Here is a 14716-nt window from a genome sequence, read left to right on the forward strand (position 1 = left end):
GCAGTAGTGCTGAGGTTTGAAAAAACTCCGAGTTAGAGTACTAGGGAAGCATCTTGCCTACTTTGTGGAGAAAAACCCTAAACACTGTGTAAAAACTTAAAAGCAAGACCTGAGAAGATAAACACATCCCAGAAGAAAGCTCAAGAATACAATGTCCCTGTAGCAGACACGAGCACGAACATGTGAGTGTGTGTATTTTTTAAATACCCAACACCTGGCCGGGCACAGTGGCTCATGCCTGTAATCCCAGCACTTTGGGAGGCCAAGGCGGGCAGATCATATAAAATGCTCAATTAAAATCACAAGACCCATGAACCAGGTGCAGTGGCCCATGGCTATAGGCCCAGCTACTTGGGCGACTGAGGCAGGAGGATCACTTAAACAAAGGAGTTTGAGACCAGCCAGGCAACATAGTGAGACCACATCTTTAAAAAAAAGAAAAACCACAAGGGGCATAGAAAGAGTAGAAGACAAAAATAGTAACAGAAAATAAGGGCAACAAATAGAAAACAGTAACCAATATGATGGTAATTCAGGTATGTGAAGAATCACTTTGAAATATCAATGGTCTAACTGCATCAATTGGAAGAGATTGTCAGAGTTGATCAAAAAACAATACCCAAGTATATATTATCTACAAGTAATGCAACCCACCTTAAATATAAAAACAAAAATAGATTAAAAGTAAATGGATGGAGAGAGATATACCATACTAATGTTAATCAAAAGAAAGTGGAAGCATCTATATCAATTTCAGACAATGCAGACTTCAAAACAAGGAAAGGCATCAGGGACAAGCAGGAGTATTACAAAATGATAGAGGGATTAATTCTCCTAGAAGGCATAACAATTCTTAACATGTATGTGCCTGACAACATTGTCAAAATACATGAAGCAAAAACTGATGACACTGCAAGGAGAAATAGATGAATCCACCATGATACTTGGAGACTTCAATACCCCTATATCAGACATGAACAGATCTAGCAGGTAAGGACATAGTTGAACTCAACAACACCAACAACTGGATATAATGAACATCTATATACCATTTCATCCAACATGGCAGAATACACATTCTTCTCAAGTTCACATAGAATATTCACCAAGATAGACCACATTCTGCACCACAAAACACATGTTAACAAGTTTACAAGAGTAGAAATCAAACAATGTCTGCTCTCAAACCACAATGGAATTAAACTAGAAATCAATAATAAATATAGCTAGAAAAATCTCAAAATACTTAGAGATTAAACAGCACACTTCTAAATCACACATGAGTCAAAGAAGAAATCTCAAAATATATTTTGAACTAAATAAAAATGAACATAGAACTTATCAAAATGTGTGGGATGCAGTAAAACCAGGGCTTAGAGGGGAATTTATAGCATTGAGTGAATATTAGAAAAGGAGAAAGATCTAAAATCGATCATCTAAGCTTCTGCCTTAGGAAACTAGAGCAATTTAAATCCCAAGTAAGCGGAAGAAAAGAAATAATAAAAATTAGAGCAGAAATCAATGAAATTGAAAGCAATAAATCAACAGAGAAAGTCAACGAAACTGAAAGTTTTCTTGAAAAGGTCAATAAAATCAATAAGCCTCTCTAGCCAGGCTAGCTAGGGAAAAAAGAGAGGGCATAAATTACTACTGTCAGAAATAAAAGAGGGGTCATCACTACAGATCTCACAGACATTAAAAGGATAATAAAGGAATACTATGAAGAATTCTGTGCCCCAACATTTGATAACCTAACTGAAATGGACCAATTCTTTGAAAGACACAATCTGCCAAAACTCACACAAGAAGAAATAAACAAATTGAACAGGCCTATATCTACTAAAGATATTGAATCAATACCTAATAACCTTCCAAAACAGAAAGCATTAGGCCCACATGAGTTCACTGGAAAATTCTGTCAAACATTTAGGAAAGAAATTATAACAATTCTCTATCATAGATAGAAGAAGAGGGAATACTTCCTAACTCATTCCATGAGGCCAGCATCACCCTAATAGCAAAACCAAAGACATTACAAGAAAACTACAAACCAATAATCTCTCATGAACATAGCAGCAAAAAAATCTTCAACAATGTATAAAAAGAATTATACACAACGAACTGGGATTTATCCCCGGTATGCAAAACAGGTTCAGTATTCAAAAACAGATTAATGTAATGCACTCTGTCAGGCTAAATAAGATAAATCACATGTTCCTATCAACAGATGCAGAAAACACATTTTACAAAATCCAGCAGCCATTCATGGTTAAAAAAATAACTCCCAATAAACTCTTAGCATACAATCAAGCAACTGTGATCCTTGGTATTTACCCAAAGGAGTTGAAAACCATGTTTACACAAAAACCTACACATGGATGTTACAGCAGTTTTATTCACAATTATCAAAACTTGGAAGCAGTCAAAATGTACTTTGGTAGGTGAATGGATAAATAAACTATGGAATAGCTAGACAATGGGATATTATTCAGTGCTAAAAATAAATGGGCTATCAAGCCATGAAAAAACAGAGGAAACGTAAATGCATATTATTAAGTGAAAAAAGCCAGTATGAAAGGGCTACATGCTGTATGATTCCAATTATATAACATTCTGGAAAATCAAAACTCTGGAGACATCTAAAAGATCAGCGGTTGCAGGGGTTGGTAGAGGGGAGAGAGGATGAATACAAATGAATAAACAAAGCGCAGAGAATTTTTAGGACAGTAAAACTACTGTATATATTATAATGACAGATATATGTCATTATAAATTTGTCCAAACCCTTGTAGTGTACAACACCAAAAGTGAACCCTAATGTAAATTATGGATTTGGGGCGATAATGTAGTGTTAATGTAGGTTCATCAGTTGTAACAAATATACCACTCTGGTGGGGGATGTTGACAATGGGGGAGGCTATGCATGTGTGGGGGTAGGGCGTATATGGGAAATCTCTGTACCTTCTGCTCCATTTTACTGTGAACCTAAAACAGTTCTTTAAAAATATATATATATAACTCATTATCATCATCATTAACTTCATCATCATCTATGAGATACAGCCAAAGTATTACTTAGAGGGAAATTCATAGCAATAAAGCAATTATAGTAGAAAAAAGTTCTCAATTACCTCAGCTTCCAACTTAATAAGATAGAATAAGAATAAAGTAAACCCAACATAAAGAGAGGAAAAGAAATAAAGATTAGATTTGAAATCAATAAAATAGGAAACAGAAAAACAAGAGCAAAAAATGAATTTCTATACTCTGTTTAAATCAAAAGTATCTTGTAAAAATAATAGTAAAATTGATAAACTTCTAGCCAAACTGATCAGGAGAAAAAGAAGATACAAATTATATCAGGAATGAGAGGTGTGACATTACTATATATTATGCGATTTTTTCTCAACATAGAGTTCTAGCCAAGTTTGATAACCTCAGTGTTGATGATTCCAATTTTCATTTCTCAGACTTAAATTGCTTACCAATCAATAGTATTTTGTATAATTGACATATTTTAGTTTGGCTTCCAGAACAACACTCTTGATTTCCCTCTACCTCATGAGCTGTTTCTTCTGTCTCAATGCTGGTATTTCCTCATCTCTCTGGACTTCTTTTTACATACTGGAGAGCCTGAGGGCTCAGTGTTCAGCTCTCTTTTCTTTTCTACCTATATCTACTTCCTAGTTGATCTCATAGTCTTATGTTGTTAAATATTATCTACAAATCCAAAATCTATATCCCCAGCCTACAGACCTCTTCTCTGAACTTCAGACTCACGTATCCCTTTGCCTAATAAACATCTCCACTATGATACCTGCCTTAGTCTGGATTCCTGAGAAAATAGGGCCTAAGACAAAACCTTATTACTAAGACAATATTAGGGTGATGCAATTCAAGAAAAGCATGACTGAAGGTAAGTGGGAAGTGAAGCAGAGGAGAGAAAGCAAATATGGATAGGTGTTACTGAGCTGTCTGTAGCTTCTAAAGGCACAGCTGTTTGCTTAAGTCTCACTGATCATTTTCAAGGCACAAGCCATGTGAACTAAAGTACTGCATCTTACCTGGGGTGAGGAAGAAAGAGAAGACTTCTCTGCAGACTCCTCTCTCCATCTGGTTGGTTTCCACCACAGAGCATCAACTACTCTGCACTTCCAGGTTGCACCATTCAGCCTCTCCAGCAGCAATCACTGAGGAGGTCAGGCTCCAAGAAAACAGCACAGGATGAGTGGCAGGCCAGCAATCAACTGGGAGTCAGCAACCTCAAAGGTGGATGGTGCAATCTTCGAGAATCATCAGTATCATAAGAGCAGAAAACTCTGGCCCTGAAAACATAAGAAGCCTTATAAACTGGCTTTGGTACCATGACTGATTAGGCATATTAAACTTAGTATATCCAGAAGCAAATTTCTTCCCCAAACATGCCCTCCTTTAGTCTTCCTCATCTTAGAAAACGGTAATTTTGTCCTTCCAGTTGCTCAGGCTAATAGCCTCCCTGCTTCCCTGCTTTCCCTACATCACTCAGTTCTCAACACAGCCCCTAGATCATATAAGTCAGACCATGTCACTCCTCTGCTCAAAATGCTCTCCCATCTTACTTAAATGTCAAAGGGGCATAGTGTCTGCAACTTACTCTTTTTTTTTTTTTTTTTTTTTTTTTTGAGAGGGAGTCTTGCTGTGTCACCCAGGCTGGAGTGCAATGGCCAGATCTCGGCTCACTGCAAGCTCCGCCTCCCGGGTTCACGCCATTCTCCTGCCTCAGCCTCCCGAGTAGCTGGGACTACAGGCACCCGCCACCTCGCCCGGCTAGTTTTTTTTTTGTATTTTTTATTAGAGACGGGGTTTCACCGTGTTAGCCAGGATGGTCTCGATCTCCTGACCTCGTGATCCGCCCGTCTCGGCCTCCCAAAGTGCTGGGATTACAGGCTTGAGCCACCGCGCCCGGCCAACTTACTCTTAAATAATTCAGACAAAGATTCTACATATGTGGGGCAATCACTCTGTGATTCTCCCTGTGTATACATGTTAAATAAATTTGTATACATTTTCTCCCCTCCAAAATTATAGACATATATACATATAATGTGTATATATGTATATATTATATAGATATAAAATATTCCTAGATAGGTATATCTAAGAGTAATAGGTATAGTAGTATGTCTAGATGTATTATATATAGATATATATCTAGATAGGTAAGTAGATTAGATAGAGTTGATAGAGAATTATAAAGTAAATATGATAAAATGTTAACATTTGAGGACTCTGGGTAAAGGATATACAGGAATTCTCTGTATTATTCTTTCAATTTTTATATAATTTTGAAATTTTCAAAATTCAAAGTTAACAAAACTGAATGTCCCAAAAGAGCAAATTACTTAACCAGGCTCCTCATGGTCTTGTTTGAGGGAGGAAATCTTCCTTTCTAAAGAGCATAATCCACAGATTCCATAAAATTAGTTGGATAGTATACCATCTTCTCCCATTACCTTGAAGAGATTGCGTACAATTAATTATTTTTTCCTTTAATGCTGAAAGTATTCTTCATTTAGATATCTAGCCTAGAATTCATTTTATGAGCAAATATTAAACTATAATTAATTTCCTTAAGAGACTCAGAGCTATTCAGATTTTAGATTTCTTCTTGTGTATATTTTGAACAGATTTTCAATTTTTAAAGATTATTTAATATATTTATTTAGGGATGGAGTTTTACTCTTGTTGCCCAGGCTGGAGTGCAATGGTGCAATCTCGGCTCACCACAACCTCTGCTTCCCGGGTTCAAGCAATTCTCGTGTCTCAGTCTCCTGAGTAGCTGGGATTACAGACATGTACCACCACACCTGGCTAATTTTGTATCATCCCTTATATTAAATCTGTAATGACCACAGGATCTGGACTGTTGCACATTTTTGCATTCTTTGACAGATAGTCCTTTTTTCCTTGATCAGTCTTACTGGGAGACTATCAATTTTATTATTTTCAGAAAAATCCATTTTGGCTTTATTTTCCTTTTGTGAATGTTTATTTTCTATTTCATTAATTCATACTCCTTACCATTTAACTCTTTCTACTTTCATTAGATTTATTTGCTTTCTTTTTATAACTTCTTGGGATAGATAGTTAGATCATTGCATTTTAGCCTTTTTTCCCTAATACATACACTGAATACATTTATCTTTAATCAGGACTTTAGCTGTATGCCACAATTTTTACTATCATTCAGATAAAAATATATTCTAATTTCTATTGTGCTTACTTCTTTGATCCATGGGTTATTTACACTGCATGTGTGTGAGTGTGTGTGTGATTGTCTGAATATATGGTGAGTCTGTGCTGTCCAATATGATAGCCACTAACCACATGTGGCTATTTGAACTAATTAGAAATGAAACTTAGTTCATCAGCCACACTAGTCATGTATTAGTGTTCAGTAACCACATCTGGCTAGTAACTACTGTGTTGACTATAGTAACTACTGTATTCAACACTATAAATAGGACAAAAAGAGTCCTATTGGACAGCACTACTCTAAATGATTTCCATCTGATGAGATTTGTTGTTGCTTTATGAACCAGTACATGCTAAGTTTTGGTAAATTTTCTCTGTGCACCTAAAAAGAGTAAGTTTTCTGCCATTGGTTGCACTGTTATCTATACATCAATAAGGCCATTTCGTTAATCAAATTGTCAACCTACACTGTAATTCCTTAGAATTTTTTTTATGTTTGTTCTATCTTTTACAAATGTGAGAGTTGTTTCAGTGTGTAGAGGTCACGGTAATAAATACATAAAAGAAACAAACGTGAGAATTGTGAAAATCTCCTCCTAGGATTACAGAATTATCACTTCTTTTAGTTTTGTCAATTTAAGCTTTATATATTTTGGAGTGAAATTATTGTTATGTACATGGGGTTCTTGGCTCTCAATAGAAATTAGTAATAGAAATGAAGATGAGGCCAGGCAAACTTTTCCTAGACAAGGGTTATTAAGACTTACCCCCAGAAAGTTTGGGCATAAGGGAGACAGAACAGGAAAAAGTTCTTGGGCTGACTCCCCAAGGGGAGTGCATTGTGATGTCTTAAGGAGGGTGGCACGCAGAATTCATGAGGTAGGTGAGTGTCACTATATGTGCAGGGTAGAATGCAGAGTGTGCAGATACAGTGAGGAATCCTGGTAACATATATGATCATAAAAGGGCAGATAAGCCCCTCCTTGGGCAGGAATTTTAGTATTATAATGAAGCATGGGTCAAAGATTGGTCATTCTTCTGGTTTTGTGCACATATAGGTGATAGGGTTAACTCCTTGGAGTGTAATTTATGTTGGGATGTTGCTTATTTTGGTTTTTCAAGGTCTCACAATCAGCAGATATGGTGCCTTGAGTAAGATTTACGGTGGGATGCTGCTTATCTTAGTTTCCTCAGAGAGCTTGCAAGGTCTGGTCAGTAAGTATGTATGAAAAAATACATTGGCAGGGGCTGGCTGAGTCCCACCCCTACTCTGTTTCTTTCTCCCTGAGAGATTTTACCTTCCTTATTTTTAAGGAGAAGGGGCTGGAGGTCTTGTCTTCTGGAGCTGCTTCTTCCTGAACTGGACTGTTGTCCTTGCCTAACATTGGAGGTTGTAAAAATCTCTTGCTGACTGATCTAATGATTTATAGGGACTTAGATTCTCCTAGTATAGTATATGTTGTTCCATCATCAGCTTGAGTGGAGACTGTTGAAGCCAGGAAGATACAAGCTTCAACCATCCACACCTTTGTTGAGTCAGCTTCCTAGTCCTGAGAATATATTAGTTTAGTTAAACAGCTGTGTCTCATTCCAGGAGGTGGCATTGCAAATAGGCTGAGCCTCTATATTAATGAAGGCAAACAGGTTTTTAATAAGAGGCATTTCTATGGAAAGAGAAAAAAAACAAAGATTAATGTTGGACACAATATATCCAGACGTTAGACTCAAAATATCTTTAGTTACCAGGGAGGAAGGTGGTCGCAATCTGACACATTTTTCTTGCCTATATCATGAGAAATAAGCTTCAGCTTGCAGGGCCTCAGGAACATGGGAGCAGCAATTTCATTGAGTCCTAGTCTGAAAAATAAAAGAAAATTTTGAAAATGTTGGTTTGGAGTCCAGAAAGAATTAAAGAGCCAATCCAAATTGTAGAATATAACAAAAACTCAAAAACAACAGACAAGAACTGGAATCCAATAACTAGTGCACTATACATTTTCTTTTTAAACAAAATGTAATTTTCCTGTCCAGTATCCTAGTTTTACCAAAGACAAACCATGGTAGGACATGGTATAACAAGACTAAAACTTATTTTGAGGTAAGCTTTAGCCATTTTTTTTTTTTTGAGACAGAAGCTTGCTCTGTCACCCAGGCTGGAGTGCAGTGGTGCAATCTCAGCTCACTGCAACCACTGCCTCCTGGGTTCAAGTGATTCTCATGCCTCAGCCTCCCAAGTAGCTGGGACTGCAGATGTGCATCACCATGCCCAGATAATTTTTGTATTTTTAGTAGAGAAAAGGTTTTGTTTGTCACGTTGGCCCGGCTGGTCTCGAAATCCTGGCCTTGTGTGATCCACCTGCCTTGGCCTCCCAAAGTTCTGGAATTATAGGTGTGAGCCACCATGTCTGGCCGTTTTAGTCTTATTATACTTGGTGTGATTATTTGCATAAAGTACAGCAAGAATAATCATTTGCCATATAGTATCCTTTTTTAAAATAAATTGGTTTTGCTGAAACTTTATTCCATAGGAATCTCTGGTTAGACTTTTCAAAGCCTTAAGCCCCACTGTGGATGTATTTGTGCCTATAAATACTTGTATGAATTGGGTGAACGCCTTTCCTCTAGAAGTCTTATAATAGTTTGGGGGCTCCTGGGCCTGTCAGAAAGTGACAATCTTTTCCACAGGTCAGGAACCCTGCGCAGGAACTGCATAGACAAAGTATGAAACCATTTCCTCCAAGGAGCTTTTATGGGATCTCTAAGTAATCCCCAATTTTTAAAAGCATTCTGAAAACATACTATTCCAGTCAAAACCTTAATAAAACAAAAAGTGTCTCTAATTGTGCCTGTTACAAAAGAAGACAGATTCTTATTGCACTTAGGCAAACAACTATATTGCCACAAGTTAGGAATACTCACGAATAATTTTCAAATTCTGGAGAAGTTAACCAGAGAGAGAGAAATATGCCCCCAATTTTGCTTACAGAAGTATACTTTACTCAGTTGTTAAAAGGTGTAAATAGCTTAAAAGAGAAAAACGTTTTCTTGATTCTGAAAAACATAGCAAAAAGGATCAGCAATGTTTTAAATAAAAAGGTCTAAGAAAGATTATTTCAGTCTTTTTTGTTGTTTTGAAACAGGGTCTGGCTCCGTCACTCAGACTAGAGTGCAGTGGTGTGATCACAGCTCACTGCAGCCTCATCCTCCCGGGCTAAAGCAATCCTCTTACTTTAGCCTCTTGAGTAGCTGGGACCACAGGCATATGCCACTATGCCCAGCTTATTGATTGATTGATTGATTGTAGAGACAGGGTCTCCCTATATTGCCCAGGCTGATCTCAAACCCCTAGGCTCAAGTGATCCTCTGGCCTTAGACTCCCAAAGTGCTGGGATTACAGGCATGAGCCACTGTGCCTGGCCTATTTCAGTCTTCTATTTAAGTCCATGCAATTAACTCTTGTTCTGCCCAATATTGGGCCAACAGTCCTCATGAACACATCAGCTCTCTATGCAAGTCCTGGAGGTTTTTTTTTTTTCTATTTCAATGGCACAATCTCTAAAGTTATCAGGAACCTTCATTCAAGAGCACCCATGAGAGTTTTATAGCTGATTATAAACCACCTTTTGAAAAGGATCAAGACAACAATTATCTGTAGACGACAAAAGTCTTAGGACAGTCACAGTTAAAGACACAACTAACAAGGAAATCTGGCCATCTCTGTGGCACACAATAATTCCACATAACCATAATTATTACTGATAACAAATACTGAGACAAATCAGAATTACATCAGAATTAGGAACAAAAATTGTCTTTTCTTCCAAAAATACAATTATGGAACACAAATTAATAACATATTTATATGAATATGACCCAAAGGAAGTTAAACACATTTTATATTTGACAGTGTTTTCTATATGATCTTAATATACCAACTAAGCTCAATATGTCGTTTTTGGACTTCAGGGGACCTAATAGTTAAAAAGTTAATTAGGACCAAAAAAAAAAACCAGATTTAATTTAGAAATTGATCTTGGAAAGTTTGTCAATAGCAAATGTTTAAAACACTTGATATCATAAAATAGAATCCCAGGTCACTATAAGCCATTTATTTAGCCAAAATAATAATAATTTAAAGATTTTTTTAAAAAGCAAAACTTTTATTCTTTGGTAGAGACTTGGTTTTCCAGACAATAAGATGTGGTGAAGACATCATAAGGCCAACTGAATCTGTCTCCTTTTAAAATCTTTTATTATCTTTTTAATTATTACAGAAAAATCTTGTTTAAAAGAGAAAACCAAATTCTACCTTTGTATTAATGCATTATTAGCATTAAGGTTAATTTTAAATAAAATCTTATAAACAAATCTATCTAATTTTACTTAGTTTGACCACAAGGTAAGATGTCCATAAATAACCCTTTACAATTTTTGGTTAGAGCAACTTAATATTCCAAGAAACCCTTGTTATTTTGACACATGGGCCCACATTTTGGCTTTGCATCATGTGCTTTTATTTTAATGTTTAATTTGTGGAAAAAGTAAATAATACCCTTTTAATTGTAACTCAACTTGCTCCCACATGTAATTTTTTTTTTTTGCAAGAGTAGTCTTTTATAAATCTTTTACAATTCGTTTAAACCTTTAGTTTTATCATATCTTTCTTTAATTTGAAATAATTTTTAAACCCTCTAAACTGGAAAAAATTACTTTCTCTTTAAAAAACCACATCCCCATGGCTTTTTATAAAAAAACACATAGCTTTTATTTTTAGTGTAAGCAATTTTAATTATGTACCAGGTGCAGAGCCTAAGACACGGAACTGAAGATAATATCTGACTCTTTTTCCATCATAGTGAGGGGCATGGCTAACTCTACATGTCCCGTCCCCGGGCCTAGAATCTAATGGCTTCGAAGCAGGCAAGTTGAACAGTTATCAAAAATTACAGAAGCAGTTTATGATCTTAAAGCATCTAGCAAATACAGTGTTTTTTTTTTTTTTCAAACACAGTCTTTTAACCTGCCTAATTTAGGCCAAATGTATGAATTTTGAAGATGTTTTTATTTTGCCAATAATCTTTAAAACAATCTTAAATTTGTCAAAGATTGCTAAAGTCATATAAACTAAAACAGCATTGGACTTAATTTATGAGTATTCATTTACTTATAAGCCAATTTAGTAGCATGCTAGACACAACACTTAACATAATGCATGTACACACACATAAACACATCTAAACATGTATATATACACATAAAGATCCAATAGCTCTTACCTCATATTCTAGCCAAATATGATAGCAATACAAAGTCAATACTTCATAAAAGATAGATGGATCCAAATGATTTTTTTTTAAACAAAATTGGAAACTGTTCATATGGCTAAATTTTGTTTACCCCAATAGATAATCCAAGGAAAGCTGTGGACCAAAATTTGGGTAAAGCAGTCTCTATGACAGTTTGTTTTAAAAAGCCTCTTTTACCCTTTGTTTCCTTCAGTTTCAAATGAGTTTCCAATGTTTATATTTCAGTTAGATCATAAATAATGAGTCTTATCTCAGCACCAACAGCTTAGTAACAACAGATTCAAAGCAGGCAGAGGAAGACAGTATTAGAAGACTCTACTTAACTCCATAGTTGCAGGTTAATCATTTGAGCTCTCAACTTTCCTTACTGTGCAGAAAACCAACACTGACTCCCACATCCAGGCATCCATGATGCTTTCCTTAAGTCTAGCCAGGTGTCCCTGGCACCATCTCAGGCAGTCTCCCCAAACTGACAGGACTACACACTGGACAGACAAATAACAGGAAAAGTCAAAGATCTCTCTTCCCCACTAAGTGTGGCACAGGGAAATGAAGTAGACAGGGCTTTTAAACAAAGTTACAGAATCAATAGCCAGAGTTCCAGAAACCAGATTCTTTAGGACTCCAGCCCAAACCAGACTGCCTGATTCTTCGGGACTGAAATCCAAACCAGACCATGTAGGCCAGGGGAGGGATGCAACATGTCCTGCTTCCTGCCAGGTTAATCAGACCCTGGGGGAAACTGTTTTAATTCATCTCTCACAGATGTCTATTAAGGCAATCCAAAATAGTGAAACTATGGGGAAAGTGAAGAAAAATAAAAAGGAGTGCTGAAAGGAGCAAATGAAGATAGAAAGGAAAGGAGAACATTGTTTATGGGTGGAGCAAGGAGCCCCAGGAGGCCAGATGAAGGCTCACCATTTGTGGTGACACTGAATCAAAGGTTCAGGTACCTGCTCATTAGCTGCAAAAAGGGTCACATCAACTAGTCCTGCAAGCTCTCAACCACCCAGCATAAGGACAAAAATCCTCACAATCCCTTCATGGTTGCCAAGAGATATGTTATTGGTATGACACTGTCGGCTCTCAATGTAATGGCAATTAATATGAGGCCAGTCAAACTTTTCTGAGATTAAGTTTTATTAAGACTTATGCCCAGAAAGGTTGGGCATAAGGGAAACAGCACAGGGAAAAAGAGTTCTCTGGTTGACTCTCTGAGACTGCATCACGATGTCTTAAGGAGGATGACATGCATAATTCATGAGGTAGGTGAGCATCACTACATGTGCAGGATGGAATGCAGAGTGGGCAGATACAGTACGGAATCATGGTAACATACATGTCACATGATCAAAATGGCAGATAAGCCGAGTGGGGTGGCTCACACCTGTAATCCCAGCACTTTAGGAGGCTGAGATGGAAGGATCACTTAAGCCCAGGAGTTTGAGACCAGCCTGGGCAACATGGTGAGACCCCATCTCTACAAAAATAAAAAAATTAGGCAGGGCATGGTTGTGTGCGCCTGTAGTCCCAGCTACTTGGGAGGGTGAGGTGGAAGGATCACTCTAGCCCAGAAGGTCAAGGCTGCAAAGAGCTGTGATCATGTCACTGTCCTCTAGCCTGGGTGACTGAGTGACATCCTGTCTCAAAACAAACACCAACCAACACCCCTCCTAAAAACAACAACACCTCAATGAAACAAAATGGCAGATATGTGGGAATTTTAGTATTATAATGAAGCATGTTGTTGAAGATCATTCTTCTGGTCTTATGCACATCAGGGCAACAGGGTTAACTCCTTTGAATGAGATTTATGGTGGGATGCTGCTTATCTTAGTTTTTTTCAGAGCACTTGCTAACCTCTGGTCAGCAAGTATGTTATGGAAAAATACATTGGTGGGGGTAGGCTGAGTCCCATCCCTACTCTGTCTCATTATTGGGTGTATATACTTTTAAGAATATTTATATTTTTGCCAAATTGACTCTTTAATCAATAGAATGTTCTACTTTATTAACATTTTTGCCTTAAGGTCTACTTCCTGTCTGATATTAGTAAAGCTATTTAACAGCTCTCTTCAGTGTTTGAATATTGTATCTTTTTCCATACTCTTAATGTTAAATTTCCTGAGTCCTTATAGTTACTGTGTGTCCTGGGTAAGTGGCATATAATTAACTTTTTAAAAAAGTTTCTAGTGAAGAATATTTGTCGTTTAGTTCACTTACATGTAATTACGGATGTATTTGGGTTTGTATCTAATGTGTTTCTATTTGTTATCTATTTGTCTTCCCTGTTCTATGTTTTCTATTTTTGTTGCGTTCTTTTAATCAATACTTTTAATCAATGCGTTTTACCTTCTATTAAGTTGCTAGATATACTCCTGTTTTACCCTAGAGATTATAACATGCCTCCTTGGTTTTTATTAGAATCCATTACAAATTGGTACTTTTACTACTTTCTTGAGAATGTCCTGATTTTAGGAATTATTATCTTGCAGTCAATATTCAGTTAGATTTACCTTCAGATTTACTCTTTCCATGCCTCTTCATTTCTTCCTAAAATTGTTTTTCAGAATAGGATATTTTTCCTTAATTTTTGGCTATTACGAGTAGTAATCGTCATGCACATTGATGTACAATATCTGCTTGAGTCCCTGATTTTACTTCTTTTGGGTATATATCAAGAAGCAGAATTGCTGGATCATACGGCAATTCTATTTTTAAGTTTTTCAGGAGCCACCAACATTCCCATCAGCAATGCCCAAGGGTTCCAATGTCTCCACATACTTGCTAACAAGTTCTGATTTTGTTTTGTTTCTTTGGAAAATACCCAGTCTAATGGATCTGAAGCAGTATCTCATCATGGTTTTTTATTTTTTATTTATTTTTTTATTTTTGAGACGGAGTCTGGCTGTGTCACCCAAGCTGGAGTGCAGTGGCGCAATCTCGACTCACTGCAGCCTCCACCTCCCAGGTTCAAGCGATTTTCCTGCCTCAGCCTCCTGAGTAGCTGGGTCTATAGGCACGTGCCACCATGCCCGGCTAATTTTTTGTATTTTTAGTAGAGACGAGGTTTCACTGTGTTAAGATGGTTTCAATCTCCTGACCTCGTGATCCGCCCGCCTCGGCCTCCCAAAGTGCTGGAATTACAGGTGTAAGCCACTGCGCCTGGCCTTCAT

The sequence above is a fragment of the Macaca mulatta genome, chromosome 18, assembly GCF_049350105.2.
Source record: "Macaca mulatta isolate MMU2019108-1 chromosome 18, T2T-MMU8v2.0, whole genome shotgun sequence".
Lineage (NCBI taxonomy): Eukaryota > Metazoa > Chordata > Mammalia > Primates > Cercopithecidae > Macaca > Macaca mulatta.